Source organism: Fukomys damarensis, unplaced genomic scaffold (assembly GCF_012274545.1).
Source record: "Fukomys damarensis isolate Sample0158 unplaced genomic scaffold, DMR_v1.0_HiC HiC_scaffold_2, whole genome shotgun sequence".
Classification (NCBI taxonomy): domain Eukaryota; kingdom Metazoa; phylum Chordata; class Mammalia; order Rodentia; family Bathyergidae; genus Fukomys; species Fukomys damarensis.
In genome coordinates this window covers 21355142-21370109 of record NW_022900914.1, presented here as the reverse complement: position 1 = coordinate 21370109, position 14968 = coordinate 21355142, and the positions used below count along the sequence as shown (strand labels likewise).

The window sequence follows — 14968 nt, the reverse complement described above, 5'->3', positions numbered from 1 at the left end:
TGAACCTTGCTTCAGGCTTCACTTTCAGCCAGTGACTGTTTTCCTTTCTAATAACCCAAGGGCATAGGGCAGCCATCCACTCCCCAAATCATCCTGGTGGGGAACGGAATCAGACAGAACAGGTTAATCAATGAAAGCTCACCGCCTGCTCCTTCTATAATCACATTCCTGCCTTTTCATCCTAACAGCAAGCACTTAGGATAATTGCATTCCAATAGGGATCCCAGGTCTGGGGCCTCTGGGGCCAGCCCTGGAACCTGTTGACAGACACGTCTGCTTCCAGAGAGGTTCTGGAGAACAAGACTACCTCTTAAAATTCTTCCCTGTTGTCTTTGCAGTAAGAGGCAAAGGACCCTGTAACAGATCTTCTCCAAAATTCCACAATCTCAATCCACCCACATCAGCCCTGGAGCCATTGAGGCTTCCTTAGTCCTGAGCTGTCGTTCTGAACTCACCTGTGAGCCCCCTCCCAAGGACCTCTGGCTTGGAACAGGGTCCTCATTAGGCCATGGGGCAGACCCGCTGGGGAAAGAGGTTGAAAGGCTTGGTTGCTCCCTTGGGCTGAAGCAATGGAGGCAGTGAACCTATGGCGTGTGTGCTGCAGCGGGCTGTTTGTATCATTAAAACCTCTAAAAGTTTTTGGGTTTTTTTTTGGTACTGGGGATCAAACTTGAGACCTTGTGCTTGTGAAGCAGGCGGCGGAACCACTGAGCTAAATCCCTGGACTAAAAGCTCTAAAAGTTTTGCCATCACTGGGCTGGGTATTGTGCTGCCTCCCCTGCTCCTGGCTCCACTTCACTCATTTATCCATAAGAGTTATTGAAACCTCCCCAAAGAGTTCCTACTCTTTGCAAGGAAAACCCACAAAGCAAGGAAGTAGGGAATCCCGCAAGAAACAGGGTTTCATGAATCCAGAGAGTCATATTTCCAGAAATATAACTTCCTTTAAAAAAGGCTCATGCATTCTCCAGGCATAGCGAAGTCCACACAATTAACAGAAAAAGTGCAGGGTTCACAGTGATTTGAGTTTCACTGTTTCCCAAATAGAGATGGCTCTTCTGCTTGCCCCCACCCAAGGAATGAGATATAAAATGGAGAGGTCTGGTGTTTGTTATATGACTTACAGATGTACCCTCCCCCCACCATGGCCAGAACACTCCTTTCCTAAAGGGAAATTTCCTCTGGGACTCTTCATCCTCTGAGGATTGAGCATCAGGAAGCTTGCACATGCCCCATCCCTTGTCCTGCATCTTCCTCAGGGCTGAGGGCTGCTCGGACGAGACGGGCTGCTTCATGGAACTATTCTGGTTGTGGGAAAAGAGATGGAGTTTGGCCGGCAATGCGATGAAGAGTATCCTTGGGTGGCTAATCCCCCTCTTCCACATGATAATCCCTGAAGCTGATCTGTGGTTTAGCAGAAAGAACATCCATTTTCAGGAAGGCAGGCCGGTGTTGGAATCCTGGCTCTGCTGATCACAGGCCGTGTGCTGGTGGGCAAGTCACTTCGTCTCCCTGCATCTCAGTTTCCTCTAGTGGGAAAAAAAAAAAGAGAATGCGACTACTTTACAAGATTAAAGTGGAACACATGTGGCACTAGATATGTGATTCTGTTCTTTCTTTCCCTGTAGGAAGGCGCTAGGGTCTAAAGCACAATGTAGACACTGGAAAGCATTCACCGGTCCTTCTCTAGCAGCGTGCCCAGTCCTGCCACTCCCAGCTCATTCATTTCCTTTTTTCTTTTCCTGACCTCTCCTTCTTCCCACAGCAGATCCTGGGCTGGCTTTTCCCCAGCCTACTTGGTCCTCACCACCAGGTTTTGTGTCGGTCCCAGTGTTCACAACACGGAGCCCGTGCAGTCTCAGACACAGGGACACCATCACTGCCTCCTCTGGATCAGCACCAGCGTCTGCCCCCCTCATCCTTAGGGCTGCCATCCACCGTCTGTGGGTAGTGAGGGTGCTGACTTTTTGAGGACAAGGACTGGATCATAGGTGGTCATCAAGCTTCAGGGGACTGGCAGAAGCCAGCGGGGTTGCATGATGCCCGCTCCCCTCATTGGATTTTGACCGCTGCATCACCACTGCCGTGCTCACCGTTGCTATTGGCACCCAGGATCCTACTTGGGACTGCCTGAGCCATGTGGAGCTAACACCCCAAACACAGCAACCAGCCCTTCAAAGAGATCCCAAGGCCCACCAGTTTTGGGTATGCTTTACATACTTACAGGTTTTAAATGTAATCTCTTAGTTGGCTGTTGGTGGGTGGGTGGAGGGAAATGGGGAGAGGGGAGGAGGGAAGGGGTCAGAACAGGCCAGGGGAGATTAGGGATTTAATTAAACTGCCTGTTTGGGTAAGGGCTTTAAGGTGCAAATCTGCTTTGCATGATAATGGCAGTTTATCTGAATTCCATTCTACTGAAGGAAGCTTCTTTTACACTTAATTATTGTGGCTCTTAAACCTTGTTTTTCCTTAATGCCCTCCCACCTCAGGATAAGCGAGGCCAATTGCCCCTTAGCTTCAGTTATGCATTGCTGGGCACAGACCCTCCGTCCTCTGTCCCCGTGAGAGGCCTGTCCATGAAGCAGGCAGTACCTAGGCCCTTTGGGACGAATGAACAGAGTCCCGTCTGGTTTGGGGTGACCCCTGAAGGCCGCTAGCAGAATTCCACAGCTAGCCAGGGCAGCAAAGAATGGCCCTTGCTTAGGCTCCTCAGACTGGGAACCCACAAACAATAACAGAGGCAACCTTTACCTGGTAAAACTGCGTCCCCGAGGAGCACAGGAGTGGCCACTGGGAGGGGGACACTCTCTGGCTGACTTGTAGGGTGGCCTTTGGCGGTCAGGGTAGAGTGTTTTTTTAGGCAGGACAGCATTCAGGGACCTATGAGGACGAAGAGAGGTGGGCAGAAAGGTCGGTGGTGGGGAGGCAGCGAGCCATGATGCAGATACGGAAGCGCGAGGAGATGGCCTCCCATTCGGAGACTCCGGCACGCACGGGGGGTGGGGGCAGGGCAAGGTTAAAGGCTTTGGGAACTCCTGTTTCCAATCACTTGTCAGCTAGCTTTGCTCTTAGCCTTATCAGCAAGGCTAGGGAGAGAGCGTTCCTTCCCAAGCTCTTCCTAACCTCAGCACTCAGCATTCTCATTCCCTTCTAGGGCTGTGGACTCGGTCTGGGGGGAGGGCAGGCTAGGCTCTGGGAAGTCAAACACATTTAATGGAGTAGGGTGGGTAAAAGAGCCCGGGGTGGTAGTCGGGCCACAGGATCTCAGCAGTGAGCTTCCAGAACCCAACTGCTACTCCTCCCTTCCCCTACTCATCAGAAAGCCACATCGGTGCTCTTGTTTAACTTCTGTAATTATCACGGGATCACAAATCTCCGTAATGCATTTGTGCAGTGAAGGACCTTGCCTTCTAGCTGGATTCACCTCCGTGGATGTGGCTGACACTGGCCCTCTGAGAGGCAGGCGGCTCTTGGTTCTGCCAACTTGGGTGGTTCCTGAAAGTTACCCAGTTTCAGACACCAGGTAATTTGATAAACCTCATTTCTACATCTCCAATCAAGTTACTGGTTTAAAAGGTGTTGCCTAGAGCTGGGATGTATCTCAGTGGTGCTGCGCTTGCCTGGCAAGTGCAAGGTTCTGAGTTCGATCTCTGGTACTGGAAAAAAAAAATGTGTCTGCAGAAGGCTGAGGGCAGAGTCATTGGTCATGTCAACATGGACTGTGTTGTAGAACTTGACATCCACCTGTGGTCAGTGGCCTTTGTGTGTGGATATTACACTAGCTACTCATCTCCCATACTGTACTTCTCTAATTTGCAGGGCACCAGAAGGCCTTTTGGAGGAAAGACAGCACCTTTCTGAAATCTAACACACTCAGTCCTCTGAATCTCCCTGATTTGCCACATTCTAGTAGGCCTGCTAAAGGAAAAAGTGAGGGTCATGTGATATTTTGCGGGAGATAAGACATAGGTAGTGAAGGCAAATGTAAATATCATAACTAATTCTGTGAGGAGCAAGCGTTGCCTGCTGGGAAGAACGGAGGTACATATCAAGCCCATCAGGAAGCCAAATCTGTAGAAGAGAACCCTTCTGTTGAAGAAGTGGGGGCCTAGCTGGGCATGACGGGCACACCTCTAACCCCAGACTCTGAGAGGCTGAGGCAAGAGGATCACAAGTTTGAGCCCAGCTGGGCAACATGGTGACTGAGACCCTGTCTCAAAGTAAGAAATACAAAAGGGCTGGGGATGTCACTCAGTGTGAAGGACCTGAGTTTAACCTCCAATACTGACAAAAAAAAAAAAAAAAAAAAAAAAGGGGGGGAAAAAAAAAAAAAAAAAAAAAAAAAAAAAAAAAGGTGGGGCATAAAGGGGATTTGAGTTAATCAAGAGCAACAGTTTGGGATCGAGTTCGTAAAACAGGTGCCGGTTACAGTGATCTTGGTGGTCCTGTGACTGCAAGAGCGGCTCTTGGGCTAGCACCAGATTTTCCCTGGCAAACTAGCAATACTGCTGAGGGTAGTGGTGGTGAACCTGCAGCATGTGTGCCACACAGCAGGCTCACAGAGCCCCTCTGTGATGATGCCACGCGGCGTTGTGTTTCTAAAGGAAAACTCAATTCAAGCATACCTGCAGTGTTGGCACTTTGTGATAAATAAGTGAGTTTTTGGTCACAGTTTGGTCACTCGGTCTCTAAAAGGTTTGCCAACACTAGCCTAAGTTCTTCCTGGTCCAAAGACCCCTGACAGGCTCTCGACACCTCACACATCTCCACTGCAGCTGCTCCCCAGGGAACCCCTCTCTCCGTGTCCCACCTGCTGAACATCTGCTCTCCCCTCATTTTCGCTGCAAGCATTATGTTTTCTAAGGAGTCTTTCCTGACTCCTCTTCCCCCACAGCTCCAGATTTCCCAGGCAGAGCTCACTGCTTCTCCCACTGGGACCTTCTGTTCCCTGTGTGTCTACATTTCCACCCAAACCATTTTATTTCAGGCTTAGAAGTTTGGTAGATTCAGGCTTTGGCTCTGATTTTTTTGTCTCCTGCTTTAGCCTCTCTAAAACCCAACTTCCTCCTTTGTAAGTTTGGAACAATAATGAATACACAATAGGACGGTCATAAGGATTCAATGGGAAATGAACACGAAACACTGTATTCATTATCTATTGCCACTTAATGAATTACCCCCCCAAACATAGTGGTGTAAGACCATCGTAAACATTGTCTCACCCAGTTTCTGTGGGTCAGGAATTTGGGCGCAGCTTCCTGGGTGGTTCTGGCTTGAGGTTTCTCCTGATGGTGCAGGCATGATCTTAGCTGGGACGAAGTCCTCTGAAAGTCCTGCTGCTAAGGTGGCCCAGTCACGTGGCTGCAGGAAAGAGGTTTCATTTCCTCCCCAACGGGTCTCCCCAAAGAGTAGAGCTTCTTGAAAGTTTTTATCCTCCGAGTGAGTGATCTAAGAGACAGCAAGGTGGAAGTTGCTCTGTCATTTATGTTCCAGCCTCAGAAGTCGTACACCGTTATTGCCACAAATCCTATTAGTTACACATGTCAGCCCTAGTCAATGTAAAAGAGGAGTACACAAGATTATGACTACCAGGAGGGTAGGGGAGCTGGGGACTCTCTTGGAGGCTGGTTACCACAAGCAGCCCAATGTTTCTCAAAAGTTTAATCATAGTGGGGCCTGGTGGATCCTGCCTATAATCTCGGGTGCTCAGGAGCTTGAAGCAGAAGAAATGCAAGTTTGAGGTCAATTAGAGCAATTTACTGAGACCTTGTCTTGCGGGGGGATATATATATACAAAAAAAAATATATAAATGTCAGGTTCAATCCCCGGGCATGGTGGTGCACACCTGTAATCCCAGCACTCGGGAGGCTGAGGCAGGAGGATCACTGTGAGTTTGAGACCAGCCTGAGCTACATAGTGAATTCCAGGTCAGTCTCAACTATGCAGTGAGACCCTGTCTCAAAAAATCAAAACCAACCAGCCAAACAAAAACAAAACACTTCTAAGGACAGAGGCCATGTCTTGGGACTGTTTGTATCTCAGTGGTATTGAGTATATTTGTGTCCATGCTAATGCTAATGGAGGATGTAGATGAAGGTATGGAGCAGCATAGTCTGGTAGCAGACTCAGAGCGAATGGGGAGAGATTGCATACTTGGATGCTAAAATGGGATTCTGTGACCCAGTTGTGTCTGGGAGTAAGATTTGCTCAAGATTGGAAGATTTCTCATTGTTTGATGGTTGAATATCAAGGACTTTTGAGGGGTTGAGAATCGAATCCAGGGCCTCACACATGCTAAGCACGTGCTCTACCACTGAGCTACAGCCCTACCCCAGCAAGATGATGGATGCCACAACATTGTGTGTGGGGGGCCTTCTTCTGATTCTCTTGGAAAGGAGGCCCCAAGCAGCAGTTTGGTGGGAGTGTTGCTTCTGCCTCTGTGATCTAAAGACTGACTGTTGTTTTAGTTCCTCGACCAAGACAGTAGTGGGAACCTCTTGATATCTTTGTCACACTCAGATTCTACCTTGATGACTCCTCTATCCTTCCTCCTACTGGATAGAATTTCCCCTTCTAGGAGACTCCAATGCACATTTCTGAGACTTAATCCAAAGGTCCCCGGAGTTGCGCAGCAGAGGCTCACCTGGCTACTTCTGCCCTCTTAGCAGAATGGGGCCTCAGTCTGTGAGTTAACAGATACTCTGAGCTGTCTGCTCAAGCTGGAAGCTTTGCGCCTGTTCCCGGGGCTTGAAAGTTCCCGGATGTCCTTTTCCTGCAGGTACACAGCCTTCTTTCCTTACTGGGGCTCTACTTATGTGCCCGGCTTTCCACCATGATGGTACCTCTCCCTGAGGCTGCTCCTCTAGGACCCACGGAGGCGCAGGTGTCTTCTCAGAAATTTCCCATGGAGATCACATTCCTGCTTGCCCGAGGTCCCCTTTCCCTTCAGTCCCTTGAAATCCCAGACTTCTGGCTTTAATTGTCTTTTCCCCCTTCTTAAAGCTAGGGTGAGTGGGGCAAAGGAAAGAAAATCTTTTCCTACTGGCGAGGAGGGAGCTTGGTTGCATGAACAATATTTTGTCCCTTGACAATAAAAAGAAGTTTGAAACATGCAAATTATAGATGGATACAACCAAGGGAGCCAGGCAATGTTTGAATTGCATCTGAACCAAACCAGGTCACCACATTTGACTCTCAGTGGAAACTGAAAATGCTTATTGATCAAAATAAAAAGTACCATAATTGAGTCTGAAGAAAAACAATGTTATATAAGGGGCCATTGTAATGCAAGGCAATGGAACTCTGGAGTGACCTTCATTTTGAATGGATTTCTTTTATAGCATTCATTCCACTTTCTGTTGGGATTTAACCAGAAAAGAGAACATTTTCCACAGAGATAGCATTGAGAAATATGGCCAGTGAGAGAGGCAGGGACTTGTGCCCATCAGCGGTTCTCTGGGGTTAGAATCAAGGCGACAGAGCAGGGCAAATGTGACTCTACTGGTTTTCCAATTCCCCTTTCGCATAGCTGTGGAAAGAATTGTGTCATTCTTGTTAGAAAATCCAGTCAAAGTTTTCCTTTGGAGACGAAAACACAGAATGAGAACTTTAAAGAAAGAAACTTTTGGGGGAGTCAGAAAAGTATTAATAATAAGATCGTTAAGTTATAGAAAGACATTAAAGCCAAATAAATACTTATGGCCAGTTAAATAGGTAAAAAGATGCCCATGGGCCGGGGATTTGGCTCAGTGGTTCCGCTGTCTAATTCGAAAGCTCAAGGACCCTAGCTCGTTCCCTGGTACCAAAAAAACAATTTAAAAAAACAAAACAAAATTAAAAAACAAAAAGATGCCCAAAAGAAAATGGGATGCTTTCAGAGGAGAGTGGAGCAGAAAGGACTGTGTGAGAACCAGGTGAAGGGAGCGGGACTTTAACCAGTGAGGACCAGAAACACGACAACCACAGTCATCACTAAGAACAAGTAAACCAGTTGTCACTTTAGGAAAAGGGGCACAAAACCATCTGTCAGCTCTCAGAAGGCTGCGTCATGTTGGGTAACTGGGTTTTATGGATAGCATCTCTCCTTTACTGTGCGAGTGAGAACACTGTTCTTTGGGTCATTTCATTCAGTCCCCCACCATTTATTAAGCTGTCTTAGGAGTTGGCGAGACAACACACATGTGTCTTTGCAGAAGCATAAAGTATGGTCACGGCCTTACACAAATGAGTCAATGGAAAGATGCGTGAAGGTCACTGAGAACTCACTATGTATTAAATACTTTATAAGGGCTATACCTCTTTATGACAGCAGAGATCTCTGATTTTGGTCACACTCTTGTCTCTGTTGCTTGGCACATAGGCATTCAATAAATATATTTATAAGGAGTCCACGCAACTCTGAGTAGCTGCAGTTATTATCCCCATTTTACAGACGAGGGAGGAGCTGAGATCTAGGGAGGTGAAGTACCTGCTTGGTATCACAGGGGAACAAAAGTCCCTATGACTGAGTAATGCCCCCCCCTTGACAAGCACGTGAGTAGCCAAAATGTGAGGCAGAAAGTGCAAAAGCATCCATAGGTGACTCAAACAAACTGCCACAGGAGCTGTGCCCTCTGGCAAGGGAGGGACAAGGTGGGAAGGGCAGCCTTCTGGAAGGGAGGGCACTTAGGATGTGGGTTGGGATTTCTATAAGTGGGGACCAGGGGAAGCATCTTCCAGAGGGATGTCATGAACCAACGCCGGAATTGTAAAGGTGGAGAGTGTCTTTGGCAAATTGCTTTTTAAAAAAAAAAAATTAAATTAATCGGTACATTTTAGGTATATGATACAGTTATATTCATCACTGGGATCTTGTACCTTTTCATGACTTATCTTGGTTCTTATTTTTCCCCATTCCCCAGCCCTCCCTTCACCCCCCCACCCTTCCCTGTTTACAAAGACTTTGTTTCCATGTTTTTCCTTTACTCATATTTTTTTCTTTTCCCTTTTTACCTTTCCTCTACCCCTCCCACTTCCTCTATTCATTTAGACCTTTCTTCTTATTATGAAATATCAATTATACATTTTGATCCTTATTTACACTTTTAGTTTTTCATCAGAGAAACTATTCGGTATTTACACGTGTGACTTATTAATTTCACTAAAGAGTATGGCCTCAGTGTGCATCCATTTAGCTACAAATATCTCTAGTTTCTCATTCTTTGTGGCTGAGTAGTACTCCATTTTATAAACAAACCACATCTTCTTTATCCAGCTGATGGGCAGTTGCAGTCAGCCTCGGTGGGTTGGAAGCAGTCAGGAGCAGGGCTTCTCATATCATCAGGAACACAGGAGCTGCCTGAAGGGCTTGGTAAAAGCAGCTTCTGCTTGAGCAGACCCGACAAGATGCCCCTGGTGATGCCAGGGTTGCTGGTGTTGGATCACACTTTGAACAGCAGGACTCGAGAGGGCCGGAGTTCCCTGGCTCAGAGATAAACCTCGGACTCAGAAGGATTTTAAGCAGGGAAGTGAGGCTTTAGGAAATTTGGTGGTGATAGAGTAAGATGTTCTGGAGAAAGTTTGGGCTTTGGTTCCTTAAACTCCGCACTTGTGGCCCTCAAAGCTCAGAATTCTGATTCCATCAGGGTCCAGGCAGGAAAGCAGAAACCATAGGAGAAATTAACAGGGGTGAATTAACCCGTGGCCTCCGATGATGATCACGTATTCATCAGAGCTGCTAGAGGCTGTTCTTTCTCCTCCTACAGCACTGGTGGAGCAACTTCTATCCTTATTCTCTAGAGGGTAGAAAAGGAGGTGAAATGTTGGCTTGACCTTGGCCCTACCTGTGGGCTTGTGCACACCTAGGCTGGGTCTGGTCTCCCAGCGCAGCTGCATCACCTTCCTTTCTCTCTCTCTCTCTCTGGTACCAGGGATTGAACTTGGTACAAGGCAGGTGGCAGAACCACTGAGCTAAATCCCCAACCAAGGTCACTTTTCCATAGCCGGTGCATCTGCTTAGTGAATGAAAAATGCTGCTAATAGCAGTCTGAGAAAAACATCATCATTTACATCTGTGACTTTAAAACATTCCACACTACTTTTTGGCACTGGTCAGCCTCCCACTGAGGACTCTTCTTTTGCCTGGGGGCCTCTTTCCAGCCTCCCGCCTTCCCTCTCTAGCTCTCCTACCCACTCCCCCTCCCTTCTTCCTTCGCATCCTCCAGAGCCTCTAGCTGGACTTCTTTCTCTTTGCTGGGCTCCTCCCTGTGGCTTCAGGCTTTCCTTCGTCTCGTCTCTCTGGGCCTCTAGCTTTCCCACAGCTCCATGGAAGCGTCTTGTCTCTCTTGCACTTCCCATTAGAGAATCCTAAGTGCTGAATAGGGCCTTCAAACCGGCTCTGACGGGGCCATGGCTCGGGCACGCGGGTGGGGTGCTGGGGACCTGGCAAGGCCATACAGAAGCCCATTGATAGGCAGCCCCTCATCACACAGAACCCAGTCCAGGCTCTGTGGCTCCGGGCAGAGAGGGGTGTCCCTTGAGGCGGTGGCCAACATCCTGGCCACCATGAATGACTCAGTGTCTCTAGCTGCTGGGGAACCTTTGTCCTGTAGCCTCCAAATCCCTTGGGCCCATCAGCCCCACTATTGGTGTGAATATATTCGTCTTGAAAGTAATCGTCAGTACATCCCCATCAGTGGTGCTGATTTCATTAATTGGAAGAATTAGCTCTTTGTGGCCAGTGGAAGAGTATGGAGCCAAAACACACGGAACACTTTTCCCCAGTGACCCAGAGACCCTTGGATGAACTTCTGGGTGCCATGAAAATGGATCGTTTTGCAGAAAGAATACCATTGGGTGTTTATTTAACATCACTCCCCATCCTCAAAAAAAGACCTTCGAATCACTCTCACATCTGGCTGCTTTTTCTTTGCTCACTTTTTTTGTGTAGAGCCGGGGCAGGGAGGAAACTTCATCAGTCTGAAAACATCCAGCAGCAAAGTGTAAATTAAATATGTAGAAGAGGCCCAGGGAGGCTGAGTCCTATATCCTGGGTCCAAGGAATAGGGAGACTGTGTCCTGGCCCTCATTCCATATGGGCAAAGCTGGTTCCATACCCTGCATGTGCCCCTGGGAGCTATGTGACCTCAGACACGCTATTTAACCCTTCTGAGCCTCAGTTTCCCTATAGGTACAGTGAGGAAATACACACACATTCAGGGCACTGCTGGCAGAGTCAAGGGCAGAGGTGCATACTGTACAATGCATAGCACATCGTAGACAATTGATTGTGGCTACGGTTATTGTTGTGGAATGGAATCCCAACGGTTTCCACCTAGCAGTGCTAACTCCATTCAGGGAGACAGATGGGCAAAACTATGAGCAGTGGATGGAGGCAGATGGACAAGAAAGTGTGACCAAGGGGACTGGGTGGAAGGACAGCCCAGTCGGGTGATGGGCAGATGGAACATCTCCTGGGGAAGTCGGATCTACAATGGCCCGAAGCAGACAGAGAGGGTTGTCCTGTGGGAGGAACAGATGGACGAGGCTCCAACGGGGGAGTCAGAGAGACCACAGGCCAGCGTGGAAGACAGATGGAGAGCAGTCTCGAGGTGGGGTGGCAGAATGGGGGCAGGCAAGCCTAGGATTGGGGGAGCAGATGGGCAGCCTCGAGCGTGCTGACGGTGGAGCCCGGGCTTCCTGTTTGATTCTTCCTCGAGCATGGATATGCCCGAACCCATAAGAACCACAGGGCTCTGTGGGAGGGAGGGAGAGAGAGAGAGACTGACTGGTCTGAGAAGACACTAAGAATCAGTCAGGCTGGCTTCTGTCCCTGCCTCCCATGACCCCTCCCTGGGTGGCCCCACCGATAAAGCCTTAGCCACGAGGAGGTGGGGGAAGAGGGAGAAAACTGCTATTTGAAATAAAGGGAAATAAAAACTGGCTAAACGTTGTATTTATTTAAAATAAAGGTTCAGTTATGCTTGAGTGTAAACATGCAGGCCCATCCCTCCCTCCTTGGCTCTTCTGGTGGCAGAGGGCTCAGACCACACAGAAAGCTGGGGCAGGAGGCAGAGAGGGCGGTGTGGTCTGTGGGGAGGGGTGGGACTAGGGTGCCCCAGGTGTGGGGAGGGGAGGGCCGGGAACTCACTGACCTGCTGTGCACAGCTGGGCTGGGCTGGGCTGGTGCCCTGGCTCACAAACCCTAACCAGAGGCCGCATGCTGGAACCTCTGGTGAAGCGCAGAGGTGCATGCACCCTGGAGGCTGCGGACAGGCGCAGGGTGCTCGTATGGGTGTGGCTGTCTCCCAACTCTGTGTGTTTTGAGAGTGGTGGGGTCCTAGAGGAGGTGGGCAAAGCTCCCACAGTGAGTCACTGCTTCTATTTGAAGTAGAAACCCTTGGGCTGCGGGTTTAGCTCTGTGATTCCGCTGCTACCTGACTCTTGCAAGGGTAAGGACCTGAGTTCAACCCCCCACTACCAAACCAAACCAAACAAAACAAAGTGGAGTGAAGTACAAACCTTTGCCAGCCCTTTGTCCTCTTCCTGCAGGTTCTACCTGACTTCCTGAGTTTTGGTGACTGAACCTTTGGGTGGCCCGTCAGAGCCTCTGAGATCCTTGCAGATGGCAATGAAGCTGGAGTAGAGACATCCTGTGGACTGTGCCTTGCAAATTCTTTGTGAAGAGGTTGTTAGTGCTGTGTGGCTGCGTTGGTGGCCCAGAGAGCCAGGGAAGGGCTGTGGTATGCAGGGTCGGGAGGGAATAGGCAGGAAATGTTTGTGATAAGAGCCTTCCCCCCTCGCAGGCTCCCCTGGTTTCCAGAGCCAGCTGCAGGATAAGGCTCACAGCTGAGCTGGGAGCTTCTGAGCAGGCTGTGGCTAGAGCCAGCTTTGTAAGCCAGCAGGAACGGCAGCAAGTGCAGGGCCAGGGGACTAGGGACAGGATGGGAATCAGAATGGCCCTGAGAGCCCAGCAGAGGCTGCCTTCCTTTGGGATCAGGAATTGCAATCACACTTCAGAAGGCCAAATCGATCCCTTAAAAAACAAAACAAAACAAAGCAAAACAAAACACAAAGCCCCCCCGCACCCCGCACCCAAGTTCTGCCAAGTTCTGGGCAGCTTAGAACCACAGCCTGGCCTGGAGGAGGTCATGCCCTGTGTGTGTCCCACCTGGAGCCATTCAGTAGTGGGAAAAAGCAGAGGGAAGGGTGTGCAAAGATCAGGAGGAAGCTCTGAGAAGTCAGCAACTCACAGCAGCCTTCTGCCTGGGAAGAGCTGAGTGCTCAGGGACGATTGCTGTGCCGCCATTAGCCAGTCATGGTGTCCCTTGGGCTCTCTGTCTCCACTTTGCTCAAGGCCCTGCGACTCCACTGCACCATCTGTGGTTGACTGGGACAGCTCACAAAAGAGCTGGGAGTGCTGCAAAGGAAAACCCCCTGGGTGGGGAGGCTGTGGGCCTCTCACCATTGTACCGGTGCCCCTTCTGAAGGATTAGCAACTTCCATCTATCCCCAGGACCGCACTGTAAATGCCTGTGTAATGCTAATTTGTGGTTGGCAGGAGATTGATTGGGAAGGAGCTGAATAATGGCAAGAGGAGGCTGAGGTCCCTCCTACTCCTGGTGCGAGTGTGTGTGTGTGTGTGTGTGTGTGTGTGTGTGTGTGTGTGAATGTGTTCTAGGAAGAATGTAGCAACAAGCCCGTAGAAAGGGTGATGGGGAGAGAGGATGAAAAATAAGTCACCGATGGCCACAGTCTGACCTGAAAGAGGTAAATCAGGGGCAGAGATGGGCGTCTGTGGGGCACAAATTCAGGAAGTTTTTTTTGTTTCGTTTCTGGTTTGTTTTTTCTGTGGTATTGGAGATTGAACCTGGGCCTTCACGCTGAGCTATGTCCCTCTTTGGAGACAAGGTCTTGCTAAATTGCCCAGACTGGGCTTGAACATGTGATCTGCCTGCCTCAGACTCCTAGAGTACTGGGATTACTTCCATGTACCATTATTTCCGTGGGGAGATTTTTTTTTTTGGATGGGAGTGACATCCTATCATCTGTCCCATATTCTATTCATTAGAGGCAAGTCAATAGGTCCAGCCCACACTTAAGGGAAAGTTGTTACTTGGGAGGGAAGAATCACTGAGAGACATTTCAGAGCTGCCTATAACGTGGAAGGATCCCGGCCAAAGTGCCTAGTACTTAGTATCTTAGGAAAAGGTAGTAGGGATGCCTCTAGGCTGTGTGCTAGGTTTTCCTGGAGTGGTCCAGGTCTCTGTTGTCTCTTCGTCAACTCTTTTGGTTTTGCTGGACTTTCTTAGAAGGTCCTTCCCTCTGCAACCATGAGGTTTGTGACCAGCTCTCTGGGTGTGGGCTGGCAGGCAGAGGATCAGTGCTGACATTCGTGCTGTCTTCCTTACAGCCTCTTCATGAACGTGTGTGGTCTTGCATTGTGGTCAGGGTACAGATATTTTAATTTCCTGCTCACCTGCTTTGTAGGGGATCCAATTTCTTCTTGCATTTGTTTTTCTCTCCAGCAGCCTGTGGACAGGTACTTCTGTCTGACCATCTGGTAGCCATTCACCTTTATGGCAGCTTGAGAAAGGAATTAATTTCACTTGTTTCTTTAGCAATATCTGCCTCCTTTGACAGCAAGTTACCTTTATCACCTCTTAAAACTCTTACTATGTTGGTCCTTCTGGTACCTTGGGGACTCTTTAGATCTCTTAACTTTCTGCCACTGCACCTCCTTCACTGGTTTAACTTGCCATGCCTTTTTCCCTGCAAGATGCTTGAAATGCCCTACATGTACTTCTGAGGAGTTGCTGTCCCTTTCCCTTTCCTCTGCCTGTAGACAGTGATGGATTTGGCCGCACCAGGCCAAGCTGAAAGTAATCAGCAAACAATCAACTGAAAGAGAAAATCTGACCCTTGCCCTGGCTCTGCCCCACTGTGGACTTCTTGAGGCCTTTGGCCAAATTCTGGTGGGTAATTTGGGGA

At 49.0% G+C, this 14968-nt stretch overlaps 1 long non-coding RNA gene across 1 annotated transcript; it reads right to left on the bottom strand.

Annotated features, from left to right (window-relative positions):
- Positions 1 to 1107: 1107 nt before the first annotated feature.
- Positions 1108 to 13286, bottom strand: LOC104848778. The gene is made up of 5 exons (XR_776520.1): positions 13231 to 13286; positions 12500 to 12715; positions 5223 to 5448; positions 2752 to 2880; positions 1108 to 1529 (listed from the first exon to the last, which is right to left on the bottom strand). It is a non-coding gene; the product is annotated as an uncharacterized LOC104848778 (long non-coding RNA).
- Between the last annotated feature and the right edge of the window lie 1682 nt (positions 13287 to 14968).